This window comes from Aphis gossypii, chromosome 1 (assembly GCF_020184175.1).
Source record: "Aphis gossypii isolate Hap1 chromosome 1, ASM2018417v2, whole genome shotgun sequence".
NCBI classification, from domain to species: Eukaryota; Metazoa; Arthropoda; class Insecta; order Hemiptera; family Aphididae; genus Aphis; species Aphis gossypii.
This window is the reverse complement of record NC_065530.1, coordinates 52,390,162-52,408,856: the sequence shown is the minus strand read 5'-3', so window position 1 is coordinate 52,408,856 and position 18,695 is coordinate 52,390,162. Positions and strand designations below refer to the sequence as shown.

Genomic DNA, 18,695 nt, shown 5'->3' with positions numbered 1-18,695 from the left:
ATATTATGTAAGTACCTAAATTTATCGACGTCAGACTATCAAATAATCTTCATTTTTATTATATCATGTATATCTGAACACAGTCTATTGCACAATTATTATATTGGAATTTCGTGTCATTTTCGTTTTTCGCATTGAAAAAGATATAGTTAAATGGATAAATGTGTTTTAGGCTTTGAAATTATTGATATTGAATGAAATTCTTGTGTTACGCATATTTCGACGCCTTCGATACCTTTTTTTACTGATGTCAATACAAATATCTTTTATTTAATAATAATAGATAAATATATAGACTATAGATGTTTAAAGAGTATTTGTTTGTAATAAAACTAATGTCACACATGCAATAATAAAAGTTAATAAGATTTTTTTCCGATGCATAAGCTATTTTATTTGATTTTTTATGATAAAAAAAGTTATATTAATAATAATGATCATTAATATTATTTAATCGACTTTTATAGTTGCATAATATGATTTATAATACACCTATTAACATTTGTCACATTTATACCTACAACCTAATAAATATTATTATATAATTAGAATATGCAATTTAAAAATATTTTTTAATGCTTTTTTTCTATACCTACGATGAAGTCTTTTAATTTTTTGTTAAGCTATATTTTTTGCGTCTTCTTGATGCACCGTCATTGCACCAAATATCCCAACCAAAAAACTATAATCGTTTATATCCCTATACAATAAAGGTATACTGCCGTCCGCCAGTGTAAACGTCTTACGTTTACTCGGATAAGGAAACCGAAAATGTCTTCCGAAATATTCTAAAATCTTTGTATTATACCTCTGCGTATTATTTGCGATTCCCTCGCAAGCCCCTATGACGCAGTAAACTCGATGTCGCGTTTTACGATCCGACGGTGACAATGCACGTCAAAACAAATTTTAAGATTTCTTTTCTCAAACCCCTCCCCGTTGTGCAGCTTCTTATTTTAGAGGAGGGACTACAGTCGTCCTTACCAAGACGGCTGTAGCTATGTAATATGTATGCGTGGCGCGTATATTATACTCATATCACATTTGTGCTTATTCTCTTTATACATATTGTAATCGTATTATTATTATTATTATTAGACTCACCTCACGTCATATACGTTTTATATTATATATATACACACACACACCTATTATGTTATTATATTTTATTATGGGTATAACGAAACGTTTGGGGGTATCGCCGCGATCGTGTTTTGACCGCACCTGCGCCGTCGCGTTTTATTCGGAACCATTTTGTCTCTACGGCGGCCTAATGCAGCGCGCCGGGACGGTTAAGAATTTCACGCGAGAAACGTGACCACTGGTCACGTCTTGCATACCTATACGCTTGTAATATTATGTAACTATATGGTGAACGCGTAAATCAAATCGATGAAAACAGACTCGGACCACGCGTGAGAAAGAGCCGCAAATAAGGAGAAAAAAATTACATTCATAAAATAATAATAACAAACACAATACGATATTAAATGGAGGTTTTATACGTATATGATTTAACACGCGAACCGACAGTTTGGAAAATCACCGTATATACTACAATGACAATATATAAATTACACGCGCTCGTCTGGCAGCCGCCGGAAGTCAAAATTTGGAACGAAAAGCGCTGCAGAGCATTATAATCGTGTACCTATATGTATTATAATAATACCTAAAGGTTAGATATATATGGTATATACATAGATTATTTAATACAGCACCTAACACAACAGCGAAACCGTGATAAAATTATACCACGATAAGGATAACTATAACGTTCTCATAACGTGTCTATAATAGCGATAATTGGGTGGAGGCACATTTTGTTTTTTACAAAAACGATCAATGAAACTGTGACACTGCTCTCGATGGTCTAAGTCATATTAAACAATAGTCGTTATTACCGTGTGTGCCTACGTATTATAATGTACGCAGTCAACCGCCGAGACAATACGCTTACGGTTTATTCGTCTATATTTGTATAATTACGTGGACATAGATGTGTATTATATTATTATAATATTAACGCGTATGTGTGTAATGCGCGCTCGGAATAATTGCGACGTCGGTCGTTAAAAATATCACGTTTTATGGTCATAGATGTTTTAAAAGTTGTTAAGTAAATATTTATGCATTTTTAAACCGTCGTTAACTTTATGGTATCTAATATGTACGTAACACCGTGGCAGTAGCACATTTTGTAATGTGCTCGTTAACGACGTGTACCTATATATGTATGTATGTATGTATGTATGTATGTATGTATGTATGTATGTATGTATGTATATATACACATTATATTCGTCTAAAAGGCGAATTGGTTTTATTTTCATACCTTTAATCGTATTCGAGATTTATACGCCACATAGGTACTGCATGCACGCGTCCATTGTTTATTTTAATTTTTATATATTATTAGGTAGGTATATACGTTTAATGAGCGTAAAAAAGCCGCGAGCGATGTCTTATAATACACACCCGTTTTATGCACTGCGATGATGATAATACACCGCAGACGAGTTTAATCGTATCATTAAGTGTATACATTATACATGCACTACGCAACGAACAACGTCGATTTCTCAACCGCATTTACACACTCGTATTATGCACATATAAATATCGAAGATATTACATTATATTATTATTTTTATTACATATAAATATCGGGTTGTTATCATGTCATGCAAAAAGTGTTTTTAATTGATTTTCCGCGTTCGGATAGACACGATTACAATCAAATCGAACAACATAATAATAATATAATATATTATACGACGAGATAACCATCTACGCATATCATTTTCCAAAAATCCGTCTGTAAACGTGTCTATAAATAATCGCACTCGTCGTTATGTATTCGTTTATAAGTTATTTTCAAAATTACTCTTTTGAAATGTGATTTCAAAAATTAACTACTGTTTCAGAAAGTTAGGTACGTTTATTAATCGATAAGGTAGATTTTTGATCAAAACGTTTGTTGTTTTATACAGGTAGACAGTTGATTTATTGATCAAATACGTGAATTTTTAAAAAATTTAATAACTTCGATTTTTGTTAAGTGTTCAATCACTTAGTGGATCCTATAGTTAATGCGTAAGGTAAAAAGTATATTGTCAGAAGTCGGGTGTAAAGGGTATTATAATCGTGTATCGCATATATATATAGGAGATGAGCGGGATTGTACACGATGGAATAATATTATATCTATGATTATATAATATATACATTCAAAAGTGCAGCTGCGGAGACTTACTCGGATAACCTCTTTGGTTTTTACATAATACGCATATTTTTTAGGCGGGGTCGCAGAAGAAAAAAATATCATCCCATTCGAATTTGCGTTTGCGATAAAACGCTGCAGCTATATATTATAGCCTTTGGCACGAGATCGAAAAGCAAATAATGCCGCACACGCGCATGCACATCAAGTCCTGTGCGAAGTATATATAATATATTGTTCCCGTTTTCCGTTCTGACAATATATCCGTCACGTGGTGTATATAATAGAGATATCATCCCCGGGGGGTACTGCAGCAGGCACGCGCGAAACTCTCGACTTACGCAAGCACATACACATACACACGCGCGCGTATGATATTATGATGTATTGCTGTATTAGTATTCCGAAACCGCCCTTATTCGTTATCAGCGTAGAGACGTTTTCGTGGGATAAGTGCTGCAATTCGTAGTCATCATTTCCTCGCCACGGGCGGCGCCGAGTGGAATCCCAGCCAATTACCGGATGCAAATTTTAAACCAGCCCGTATTCCCCGAAGACTCACGGTCTGTCTTCAGCCAATGTGTATAGACGTATAATACCTATGGATATTATGTATACGCCAACGATGACGGAAAAGTCTCGGAAAATGTATTGACGTCGTTCGCTCTGTTATATCTATACCCTCTCTCATTGCTGCCCGCGGAAATCATTCGATTTCCCGACCTTATTATGGTTGTTTTTTTTTAAACGGCATCCATTGTATTTATTTTAACAAATTATTCTCGAAGTATCTCCCAAAAATCTTTACCCTCGGGTTAGATATATATTATAACATCGAGAGAACGATTATATTTTTCATCTTAATAGGTATATTTACTATATAATCGAAAAACGATTCCAACCTGCAGGGTTTGCAGGTCGTCACATTATACGCAGACGGGTGATGACTAGATTTTTTTAAACTCGACGCCCTAAAACACCACTGGGAAAATTAAACCCCTTTAAATAGCCGTCCGTATTCAATTTCTGGACTAGAAATTGTGTCTTGTTTGTAAACATTTTTGAGTTTTTCGAAAAAATAAACTCTCACATACTTGAAACGCATGGTTCGATTTAAGTGACGTTTATTTTTGAGTGGTTCAATATTTATGGGACACGCATACGATCATTGTGTGTCTATCAATATCGACATTGTTATTATTATATCAATAAATACTATATTACAAGGTATCGTGTATTTACTATATAAGTATAATACGCTGTGTGGGTAATAAAATAATGTATTTATTTGTTTTTAGATGCCGTCGAAAAAGTGTGAAATCGTCCGAGGAATGGTTATCATCAAGCGTTAAGGACACTGACAAAATCGGACAAATACATGTAGGTATAACACACTATATTATATACGCTATTATAATATTATATCGAGTTGTTCGTAAGTAATACATTGACATGATATAGTGTTGAAAACGCTCTGACCATATTCACTATATAGGGTTTTAAGTTTTTATAGTTTTATACTGTTCGTTAAATTTATTTCCTGCTTATATCGATGTATTTTTATTGTTTAAATGCAAGTAGGTATACCTATCTGTAAAACTATTAAAAAAAAAAAAAAAATAATAGATTCTCGCAGGGATATTATTTTAGCCAATTATTCTGAAACAAAAAATAAAGGTTTTTTATATTATAATTAGGTATATATGATAGTTCAAGTAATAAACTATTAGTTTAGTAGGTATTTTATTTGTATATAACTTATAGCTTATATACACCATAATATTATAATTATATAAAAATATTAAATTAAAAAATAAGTACTTATATGAAAATACAAAAAATGACAAAAATTGAGTTAAAAAATAATAATCGTTCAACAAATCATTTGATATGCGCTTACATAATGTATTTTTGTTAGTTTAATTCAACCTTGTTATATCCACTAGAAGTTGTACATTTAAGTACCTACCTATATATCAAAGAATCATTTAAATTTACATTGTTACCGATTTCTTAGGTACACAATCGAATAAAATATTAAGGCAAGAAACAACAACGAATTCAAAATTTTTTTGTGATAACGCGTATTATATATTATTATAATATAATATTGTAAAGGATATGCGATACAACACTCACATCAACAATTTTTTTTTGTTTTAACGCGTGTGCATTTTTTTTTTTATCCAAAGTAATTTTCGACTTTCGAGGGGTGCTTATATTATAGGAAAGTTTTCATTGTCGACAAGACGGTGGCGGAGGGCCACGCAGCTGTTCCGGGCGGTCGTTTTCGACACGCGGCGCTGCTGCGACTCGACTCGAGAACGCTCATTACGTTATTCCATTACATTATTTCCTCTAACGCATTTACACACACACGTACACAAACACACACACACATATATATATATATATGTCTGCGTGTATACGCACTTAAAAAAAATAAGAAAAGAACTCGAAAAAGCGAATGTGCGCCATAAAGCATTACGGACGCAAACGTCACCATGATTATATATATATATATATATGTTCTGTGTAAAAATAGGGAGCTGCACGAGTAAAAAAATTTATATAATACACCGTGTCTCGCTGATACACTCGGGTATTTTGTCATTTTATTATTCTCCCCTTCTTCAAAACACCGTCAATTTCCATTTGCGTGAAATAATGCAAACGACGTCGCGAGTCGGAGTGCTCGCTGCAGTGCTTGCACTCAGTCTATACATATTGTAATGTGCAGTACCACGTATCAACCCTGATAATATCATATAACAATAACACGCTCATTATCGTTTACGCGATAAGAACAACTCGCGACGACGCTCGTATATTAAACAGCGTAAAAGTAAATGTGGCACCCCCACGGAACCGCACGACTGCAGTTTTTCACGTTATCGTAACGAGAGATGGATAGTAACAGACGTTTATGACTTATAGAAGCCTATACGACCATAGTGGTGGTGGACGTGTGGATACATCATATACACCGGAACGTCATATCCGTATAACAAATATAGAACATACACACACACACACACACACACACGTATATATAGTATATACATATTATATATTCATGTACATATATCTCCGAACCGGAAACGCGAGTCGAGTCGTCGTTTTTACAGCACGCGATCCATGTGGTATATTATTGTTATGTATAATGTATGAAGCAGTGTTCCCCCCAACCAGCGCGTGTGTTACGTGTGTACGACGGAAATTATATTTTTTTCCAAACAATCCGCCCGCTGGATATTTTCATTCGCACACACTTCAGACCTTAGTGCAGTTCGAAGTACTCTAATAGTACGAGCATGCTCTATAATAATATATAATGTCACTTCGAAGCACTCATTCTCGTATAGTCTTAACGATAGCGAAGAGCTATGAAAAGAACCGTTTAGTATCCTTGTGTATCGAGAATACATTAAAATTTTTTATAATGATTTGAGTACTCGTATATTGTATTATTATTTAATATTTATTCTGTTACCCAATCAATCAGCTGACTGAGGGGGCAGATTAAGCCTCTCCTCTTGCACTAAATTCTAAATTCTGGCGATATAAGCTCATTGTTTTTTACCTCAAGTTTTTTTTAGTAAGCACAAAGTTTATTTGAACAGTTTTTCAGAAACCTAGGCTTCGTATTAGTGGAAATGCTAATCGAAAAAGTATCGCTTCCTGCTGTTTCAGATGAAATATCAATGTAAAAGGTATCTTAAACCAAATAATTTCAATAAAATAATTTCATATCATAAGTCGTATGTGCAAAATATAATAGCTGGGTAATTATTGATTGATTGAAAAGTTACGTTTTTGAATTATATGGTCAATTACTTCGTGACCCTCTATCTGTTTTTAGTACAAATTTGAACAGTAAAAATATCATATCATTATCCGATTAACCAAACAAAATATACTATTTCGAATATCAATTATATCAATCGGCAATAAATGTAGTAATTTAAACTTATGACCCCTAGTTGAAGTGATTGTGACCCCCGGATTGAGAAATTCTAGAATACATTATACTACATTAAATCAAATAATATAAATCTAATCGTTCGGAAATATCTAGATTCTAGAGTCTATAGTAGATAATAATAATGTACATTATTGGCACACAGTACACGAAATTCTAAGAATATTTTCAAACAAGACTGTATTTTAGACAATTCTTTTACAAATGGATATTTTTTGGAATTTTTTTTTTTGGCACGCAGTATTTGTATACGATCAATATATATATATATATATACTACATTTAATATATATTATCATACGATTTTGTTGAAATATCCCATTTTTTAGAATTTATTCTTTTTTATTTCACTCGTACAACTATATATCATATCCATTTAGAATAATTTTCCTATAATTTATACTTTGCATAATAATATATTTAATGATATTTCAACGTTGTGGATACATTTCGTGTACTACCTACCTATGTATCTATAATTTATATATGCGTATCAGACGTATTATTACTATACATTTTTTTTCAAACGTACATAAAATACTTAACAATTATAATATTATAATAATAAATAATAATATAAAATAAATGCGACTGTAAATAAATTTGATTGAATATTTAGTGTTCAATATTTAGCGTAACAAACTACAGTATTATGACGATCTAAAATTGATTGATCCACCAGTTTGAACCACTGTTATACACATATATATACCTATGCCCTATATAATATACATAATATTTAGTAATAGTAGTTAGTAGAATTCTGACCATTGTTTGAGGTTCATAATCGTCAATTCCGCAATGAAATGATACCATTGAAAGTATATTATCGTACGACGGACGACAATAAACAATTAGGTAAATACAGTATTTAAGTAGGGGCTTTTAAAATATAACCACAATGTTTTATTTCACCATAACAATTTATAAGATTATCGAATAATAATCATTTATAAACAGATATAAAATAATATAAGGTACCTACTATATTGTAACACTATACTCAAAACCGTAGGTAATCATTATACCCGCGACTAACGAATATCGTTTCTCGGTGAAAATATTATAAATCAAATTCTACTCAGATACCATTTTGTTCCTACACTAATAATAAAATAACAACATAAAAATGAACGAAGGTGATGACATTTGTACCTATATAACTAGCATGCGTCGTATAAATAATAAATTTTTTTCAACCGATGCGTGTCAAAATATTCAACCCCGGTAATAAAATACATTAATTTCCCGAGGGTAGAATTTTAGGTATTTATAAAGAAAATAAGATGTCTGGGGATGAAAAAAATAGTATCTCGCTATCCAGTGTTCTCTCTCCCGTTTTTAATAATAATAATGCTACTGCCGGGAATTTAATATTTTTTGCACATACCATATATATATATGGGAGATACCTTCCACACAAATACAAATCTCACAAAAGACTTAGGATTTACGACGCATATGAGGAACATATCTCCCCCCGGTAAGCAGTAAAAAACTAATTTTTCCCGAGCACAAAACTACCATTATCCTTTGTATACAAAGCAAAATGTCAAAATACTCCGTACCCGGTAAGATTAATTGAAGTGTGCGTATATCTTTGTTGCCGGTATACACATCAAACGGTAATTTTTAAGACCGTTCAAGAAATCCTAGATAGTCTGGAACAATATGGTGACTTTTCAAATATATCTACTGGCATAAAAAAAAAATAGGCGTAATATATAAAAATAACGAAAAATTCTTTTGTTACTACGTTTTCAATACTATATATAATAGAATTTATATAGTCGGTTAAAAGACGTGACTTTTTTTTTTAAACAATTACAAAAACATACCTATATAGCTATAACGATTTTATGGTACATAACATTGAAATATTCAAGCATAGAAATTCATGTAGTCAACAAATAGCTTTATATAAAATTGAATCAGACGTATAATTGATTATTCTTTCATAATCTATTTCCATTTATGACACTATATTTATTTAATTTTGTGTTAATGAAACAAATTTTACGTGTCGTTAAATTGGAATTCATTGAGGAATAATAATGATATGAGTAACTACTCGTGTGCGCTATGGATTTTTGTCTATTGTCTATGGTGCCAAGGGTAAATAAGTACTATAAAAATATAAAACGATCGTAGAGGTTGATGAAAATAAAATAATTATTACCGCGAACGACTTCATATGGATTACGTCGATTATTATTAAACGAAAACGGCGTTAAAACAATTCCAAAGTTTTACAGCGGGGCGGTCCGCGAGCTATGCGCCTGTTGCAAGCAGCAGTGTGCGTTAGTCTCATTAGGACTGACATTCAAAATATATACTTAACAGTTTTATGAATACTTAGGCTTTGTGTAATTTATGACTTCGACGGCCGTCGTTGTCCGGGACCAATAAAAAACGGAATAGGTTACCACGTGTAGAAGAGCGTGAGGGGGGAGTCGAAATATCGTTCGCGTCTGTCCAGAGGTTTTAATATTTCGAACGTATCCGGACAAACGGGTTTCCCATTGGCCGTCTATCGATTAATTTATCACCTCGTGAAGGAGAAAAAAAAAATATTATCTTATAAGGCGACTCTAAATTATTATTATAAACATATTATATTATGGCATTATAATAGAGGCAGAAATCACCCGAGTATATACATATGATATAAAATACACTTTGCCATTTATACACACGAATACATGATAATATAATTTACACTTGATGATCGTAGCACAACAATTATACTGCGTAAATAACGTTTTCGTGTACATAATATAAAATCGAATGATTAATAGTCACTGCATAATATGCACCCTTTGTCAAAATAATATTATATTATAAAGTTGTATATTGTTACAGAATATCGGCCAAAATGTACTGTCATGGTCGTAAAAAACTGCAACAACCAATATTTTAGAACATTTTCCCTAAGAGAGGCATTTCAAGTACCTTTTTTTTATTTGTTTTTATATCGCGGACAACGCGCGTGAGTTTACGTCAAACCGCAGTTGAACACATATGGCATGTAAAGTTAAAATTTGGAATGGTGGTGATAGAGTTCCGCGTGCAGCATTCGGAAGAGTTTGATAATCACTGAGTATTTGGTGTTAAAATAAACTCGGGGTATGCTTTAATTGGACACAAAAAAAATAACAAAAAACAAAAATATTTAGTAAATTTGAAATGATCCACGATTTTTAAGTGTTTTCCACTCGAAATAGTGAGTATAGTGATACGTAAATATTTTTTTAAACCAAAATCGCAATAAATTCGTTATATGTCATAGATTTCTCGCGGGAGTGGTGTATAGGCGTAACTATACATAGATTTTTATAGTTGGTGGGAGAGAGGTTATATATTATATTATATATATATTATAAGCCCACGCAGCAGCTAACCTCGTTCGAATGGCATTTATTTAATCTCGTGTTAATTTAAATAATAATCAAAACACAATACGGTTAAGTATACGCATTTTTTTTTATTTTTATATCTGTTTAAAACAATTTACAGAATATTTTTGAATATTTTTAACCAACATCACAGAATTTTCTAAAACACTGAGTAAACGTCGTAAAATTATTCAGCTTTTATAGCGTACACGTTCAAACTCTCTTCGCTCCGAAGAGAGTGAGAAGTTCACCTTTACCTTTAGGGGTATTCTGGGTATTACAACGAAGGCGTTTATAATATAAATAGATATATTAATATTGCGACGGTTATAATAGTGAATGTATTCATACAGCTTATATAGGCTTACTTTAATAGGTTTTACACGGCATACTTATTGTATTAAGACTTGAAAGCGAGACCTGCACGTAGCGAAGAAAAAATTTTAAAACTCAACCAAATGAAGAAACTCCGAACTCGCAGACTATATTATTTATTGTTGTAAATAACATATAGTGAGTATAGTGACTGGTACAATATAGAAACTGCGTACATATCGTATATGAGTGTATTATATATATTGCAGTATTATAACACTATCGTAGTTTCGTCTTTTGCAGACGTTCAAATTACGCCGTTCGGTAGCCGCACGCGAATATCGTTTTTATATATATACGCAATTGGATCTTCAAAGTAAAAGCTATTCCGGTAGATGGCCCTGGCCAATCGTTTATTTACGTTGTTGCGAGAAATTGACTCTATTCTTTTGGTCCACGTGGGCATAAACGAAACACATGACATATGTATAATATGGGCTCGTTCAATCTCTCATGTATATACATATATATAAATGAGTAGCACTGCAAAGGGTCTCGTTATGATCTCTCTCTCACACACGCATACTCGTATATAGGTATATATAGGTACCATCGCGTAGACATGCAGTGTTCGCAATTCCGCTAAAGGTCGGCGTGCAATACTATTTTCCGCCCTTTCGTTTTATCTTCTGTTCAGAGCATACATCACCGTTCATTGACGACGATTTACTTTCATGAGTCCGATTACTGTTCCTGGGGGAAATTCTGAATTATTTCGTATACTCGATGTTTTCTAGTACCTATATATACATGCATTGTAGTAAATAAATATATATATATCTGTATTGTAAACCTGCATTATTCGACGCTGCGCGAACACAAATACTCATGTATATATATATTGTGTATATATACGGTAGAAACGGTTGTCGAAATACGCATTACACGTGTAGTGTAGTTTATATATTATATAGTAGTCCCCGTGCATCGATATATTTTATGTCTGTATAGTTAATCATGTTTTCGTCGTGTTCAAAAATTTTCAAACGAAAAATTGTGGTTATAACTCACGCTCCTATGCGCAATGCGATTGCATTGATTAATCAATCGTTATATTGATTACAACGGGTATAGATATTTCATCAACGACTTCGAACGTGAATAAAAACTTTTTTCCTGCAAACATCAAAATGCTTTTAAAGTATCAACTAGTTATATACTAGTTATACTGTTATCATAATTAATACGACTCGATGTCGACGTGTATTCCTTTCGAAAATAAGTACATACAAACGGCGTGCACGTATTATAATTATAATATTATTGCTATTTGAATAATTAATTTACATTATAGCATTATAGTTCCTTATACCTAACCGTATACAAATTTACTGCCATAATCGATAACGAGCCGCATGCTCGATTATAATATAAACTGCATTTTCGTCACACGGTGCAATATGCGTCGTCACGCCTACTTCCTTGCACGCGTACAGCACGTATTTAACGGAATACGCGTCTTATGCGCTTTTTGTATATTTTAATATATATATTATTATGCTGTCTGAATAAATTTGTTATAATCTATATGTATTACGGCATTGCGGTAAAGGGCATTTCGGCCGATACGGACGATGCCAGGGTGCCGACCGGCGAGGGGTCTTCACTGCAGATAACGCTCGAGTTTGTATATTATATACGTGTAGGATCGGATGCGTGGGACGGTGCTACACCATGATGGGAAATACGAAAAAGATCCGCTGGCAACGGACGCGGAGGAGGGGCGAAAAAATAAATCGGGGTCCCGGCGACAATCGGCTGCAAACGGATTACGCGCCGTATATTATGTACACGACCCAGCGGGCTGCCGCCGGATAAGTACACACATGTATAATAAATAATATATATAGATATAGTCAGTTTTCCGTCCGCGAACGCCGTTGCCGCCGGCCGTCGCGTCTTTTCACGCAGTACGACGACCACTCGGCGTTATTTATAGACGTGTGCGCTGGCGTGCACGCAGTGTGCGCGTGTTTTACACAATGGAAGTTTAGGCGAAAAAACTCGATAGCACATATAGCACAGCACATATATATATAAAGAGATATAATAAATAGTCGATTGTACGCTGCAGATATCGGCAAACTCCGCAGCTGTGTCACAGGGGATTCACTTTTTTCTCCTTTTTTTTTTTTTTTTTCTTAAAAAAAAAGATATTTTCACATGTACGACAACACATCGCTATACTTGCGCACATTCTCCCAAAACCGATATCCCGCTGACAAATGTCGTGAACGGCGACGCGTATAATACGCAGCAGCGTAAAATTTAACACGAATATTCGCACTATACACGGCCATGAAGCGCACGAGGGGCACGTACCCCCATCCTACAATTGCTGTACGTGCAGTTATTGTTAATAATAATATAATAAATGGCCGTCTATGGTTTATTCTGTTTTTAGTTTATTATTGGTTTGCTATACATTCCTATCAAAACCATATTTTATTTTGTTGAGAAATTGGTTACATTTTTTTTTAATAGTAATCGACGGCTTAACTAAATAACTAATACATGTGTAATATATAGTTTTTTTGGTTCTGCGATAAAAAAAAAACCTCTCCGATTAAAGGTATCGTATTCACGTCATTTTCATTCGAGTCAATAGAAATATCATACACGTACAATATATTTTTTTATCATTCTATTGTGCTGTAATTGTCGAATCGCCAAAAATAAAATTATAACACATGGTATATATATATATATATTATATATAGTTTAAAGGGCGACTGCTTCATATAATAGTAGTTTTTCGGAGAAAATGTGGCGCGGTTTCCTATACATAATAGCTATAGTATATATCAAGATGATAATTGCGTATAACTGAGATAAAAAAATGATGTTTTTAACGATTTTCGTAGGTATTTATCCACTGAACACACATTCGCAAATAATACAGCGTTGTTAAGAGGACATAATATAATATTATACAGCAGCCTTGGATTCGGTCGTCTCTGAGACATAAATTATACAAATTATACGTTAAAACCAATAATTTTACGTGTATATTTCCATTTTTAGTAATGGAACCAGACGTTTTCGGACGTTATGCAATACTAAATAATATGATCACTGACTTTTTACACAAAGCGCTCCATGCAGTCTCTATAATATATCAACCATCACAACGTGTATCGGACGAATACGATTTACTAAAAGCTTATGGTAATATTTAAAAAAAAAATACTATGATTAAGAGGCTTTACGGAATTTCATATTATTATAGCATTTTTTTTTTTTTTATGTATAATTTATCCGTTGTCCGTTGTCGACAAACGCCTGCAGTTACATAACCGTGTACGGGTGCTTAGACCTATACTATAATATATAAGCGTTCTCATCTCCGTCTCGAAATTATAACGGAGCGAGTCGACAGTAAAAAGCGGCTTTTTTTTTAAATATATTACGGCTGGCCAAAAACGTCGCGTCGTTCCGCGGATAACGGCGATTTGATAAGTTTTATTATGGACTACCTAATACTCGTTTCTCTGAATTTCAGGCTTGGAAAAAGTTGTACCTATAGAACCGTCATAATCATTATGCATATAATACTTTGTGCCACGGGATGGACGATAAATATTATTTTCAAACCGCATGTCATAAACGCCGAAACGGTACAGAAGTACCGATTAATATTATGTAATATGCAATTTACTCTCCACATTATACTTTATATTATGTTATATTTTATAAAATATAATTTTAATATCGTATTCAGATCGTAATGTCAAATTTTTCAAATATTAATATCAAATTCTATTAGTTTTAGTGTTATGTTTTGTATAACGTCGAATGTTTTATGTGCTGAAGGCACAGCTTTCAATCAAAGACGTAGAAGGTATAAACAATAAACATATGCTTATTGTTTATATAATATCTAGTATAGTTGAATAGTTTGTGACATCTGTTTAATATTAATGCCGCCTATGATTAAGGATAGGGTTGTATGTACTTGTTACAGTATTCGGTTTCGAGCAACGGAAACGTTTCGACGACTCGCCATCATAGATGAGACTTGGATTATAATCAATAATATTATCGAATAAAATATTCATTTCTCAGTGGTATTACAGAAATAAATATCAAATATCGATTCTTTATTGTACTTTTCTTAGTGACTTTATTTTGAATTTTAAATCCAATTTCATAATTATTTATACATTAGTTAATAATAATATTATACTCTCATACTTCTTTAAAATATATCTTTGACATACCTAAGAAAAGTTACAATTTTTATGAACACCGTTGTATTCTGAAAAATTATAAAAGATAATTGGATAATTAATTACTTAGAAACATACTTATCCCAAATCCCATTCGTATAGCCATAGTTTTTAAATAAAACTAAAAAAAGAACCGGCAGGTTTAATATGAATATCGATTCTATACAACCAACTGCAATATATAATATAAACATAAAAAAAGTAATAGATTTATGTTAAATTTCCATTTCTAACACTATAGATATGCACTTTTATAACATAAGTTATATTAACTACTGACGTATCTAATAAACAGATTTAGAATATATTCTTTAAAGAAAGTGTCTCGTCTTACACTCAAATCATCGACCTTCGCCGTAAAGAACAATATACTATACCTATATTTATTTTATATACATATTATTATACGTGCGCGTTCCACTCGTTTCTATCGCGGGTCATACTATACCTATACTTAGTATAATATATTATAAAATATGTGTACATCAGAAGTATTTTTTCCCATGGAGGCATCGTATCGCACGTTTTTTTTTTCAACTGCGATACGATGTGACCTGAAAACACATTTGGAAACGGCCGCCACGAGTATGTATAATATATAATATAGGAGGTGTATGTGTGTGTTTGTGCGCGCTTATTGGTGTAGTGCGTGTATAGTTTTTTCCTTCGAAAAAACAGAGCCGTTACCCACACGAGTGGGACCGGCGACGGCCTCTCGGATATCAATTCACGTTGACAGGATTACTGTTTTAAGGTTATTAAAAACAAAAAAAAAAAAAATCCGATTGCTCGCTACAGCGGGAAGAGCGCAGTGCGGCCGAAATCGATTTTTCGACTTTTCGGACAGAGGAACGCTGTTTACATTTCGTGCACACATATTATACATACATTTATTAGTATATGCGTAAGTGTCGTGTTACAGGACAATTTATTATAGGTAGGTATACGTCCAGCGCACAATACCGGACTCCCCAATAATATATACGTAGGTATTTATATCTACGTAAAAACTGTTTGTTTTTTTTCTCTCCTAAACGAAAACAAATATATGTAAAAAACAAAATAAATATACACTAGAGAATATGTATTGGGAATGTATATTATTATATTATTATTATCATCATTATTATTCAGCGCGTTTATACGACGATTTTATTTTCGGTGTAAATAAACAGTATTTGAAAATGATGGCATTTCTCATCATTGATGGCAAATGAAGCGTATCGTGTAACGATTTACCGTTTCCACGGCTACCCGATTTTCAAATAGTCAGTGGATACATTAGAAAAATATAATAGATGAAAAAGTTATAAATATTATTTTGAAGAATATTTCATAAATATTTCGGTCACCGGAACCAATATTTTCAAAGTACTAGTACTTAAATTGATTTTTTTTTACGTTATAATAATATCATTGATTGTTTGATATGTTATTATTATTATTATTATTTTAAACACGTATCTATGCATTATATTAGAAATATAAGAAATTAGTACTTACTGAAACAGAAAAATTTCTAATTTGGAAAAATGAAACGGATTTTTAAAAAAATGTATGAATCGAATGAATCGTATCAAAATCAAATATAAATCTTAAAAATGCATCAAGGTTCTAACTTCTGCTGTGTTTGTAATAATATACTTCATCTTCTTAATATTATAATATGTACTGCAGTGTACAGCATACTAGTGCGATATAAAAATAATTTCGAGCATATTATTATTAGTTTTTAATTACCATATGTGATTTTATGTATTTATAAACATTATTGACACTTAAAGTTATCATATTTAATACTTCGTGTCATGCAAATCCTTGCAAATCGTAAAATTTTTCAACGGTGTCAAATCAAGAGATGTGTACTGTGTTTATTATTTATGCATATTATATTATCTAAAAGTCTTTTCCATCTGGTACAGAGTAAGTACCGAGTACTGAAGACTTAACAGAGTACGCCCAACTATAAATTAACTTATATATTAATTAAAATAAAGAAACTATTAATTCGTTTAATGTTTGCATCGTCAAGAGGTACGCACTGCAGTTGCGATATATAATAACATGCGTCGTATACTCGCGTACATTATAATATTATAACCTTTAAACATGTCGGCGTTGTTAAATTATTGAATAATAAAACATGCCGATTCCTTCAAAACCTATTTATGTATATACATAAATAATGTCGCTATGATGTATATATTAATAAATTAACTACAATATAATACGTGTCGCTATAATATTATAACTTTGTGCGTCTTGGATGATCTGAAAAAAAGTGAAATGTTTTAATGTGAATAATTTCGTTATACTGTAGGACATCAAATAACTTTTACTAAATTGTAAACGGCAGAGAAGTAGAAATAAAATTAGTTTCACGTGCAGTGTTCTCGTATACCTACTACGCGTTAATTAAGTATAGGTAGGTATATAATATTGTACTCGCAGGTATTTTGAGTGTATAACTTTTTTATTTGTCGACTAAGTCAAACTACAAAACTTGAAGGCAAATTTATGGGTAACGGCGTACGATAAAAAAAAAAAAACTCAATTTTGAATGAAAAAAAAATATACATTATGCGCAGTTCCTTTTAGTCGAGATATAATATTAATAATACTGTGTCCGTCCCATCGGACCTCTTGATCAACAACAATATTAACACGGATGTGGTAATATAGCGTAGAGACTTTGGGCGTAGTTATAAGTTGGATATATCACGCTCGAGCATCGACCGCGTTAACTATATGCGCGTCTTATCGCCGGGTCCTTTATTTAATTCGCCTACTCCTCTCCTGCCACCGCGAAAAACCGTCCAGGCCAATATTTGCGGTAAACTTGCACAGTGTGCCGCCCGTATTTATCTATCGTGTGCCGTTTCACACGGTGGCTGTGTGCTGCAGGTACCTGCAATTATGGGCGTGTAATTATATGGTCTATAAATTATTCAGCACTATACTCGTGTATAATATACATAATATACCGCTCGCGTGGTTAATAATCTAATATACCGCAACGTTCCGTGTCCGCGATTGTGGTTTGTCGCCTCGCGCGCGTCCGTTTAAAATTCATCTCCTGCTCTTATGAATTATAATATTATTATGTAATATGCGCGTGGATGATACGGTATTGTGTACACAGCAGACCGCGGTCGGTTTAATTTATTAAAACTCTCCGCGAGGGAAAATGTGAGCACGGCGCTGCAGCAGTAGCAGCAGCTTTTCCCGGGGGATGAATTCACGGGGCTCGCGTCGACGTGGGCGGGCAGAGAGGGTAACGGAAAGCGAGAGATAGACACGAGGGAGAGACCGCTATGAGTGTGTATACGTATAATAGTGAGCGAAAAAGGGACGCAGATGGTGCGCCGGTCGGCCCGCGCGGAGGCTGCGGTGGCGGGTTGGGTTTTAACGCTGATGTGCGGTCTCTAACTCGTATCTCTCTCGAGCGCCCGGCCAATGGATTTTCCCCCCAAGAGCTCTCGTCGGAAATT

General features: G+C 33.2%; 1 long non-coding RNA gene across 1 annotated transcript in view; it reads left to right on the top strand.

Moving 5' to 3' along the window:
- LOC114131497 (uncharacterized) overlaps positions 1 to 18,695 on the top strand; it is a 36,998-nt gene that overhangs the window by 13,200 nt on the left and 5,103 nt on the right. Inside the window, exon 2 of the long non-coding RNA XR_007603113.1 lies at positions 4,522 to 4,603. This is a non-coding gene — a long non-coding RNA (uncharacterized LOC114131497). The remainder of the gene's footprint in view (positions 1 to 4,521; positions 4,604 to 18,695) is intronic.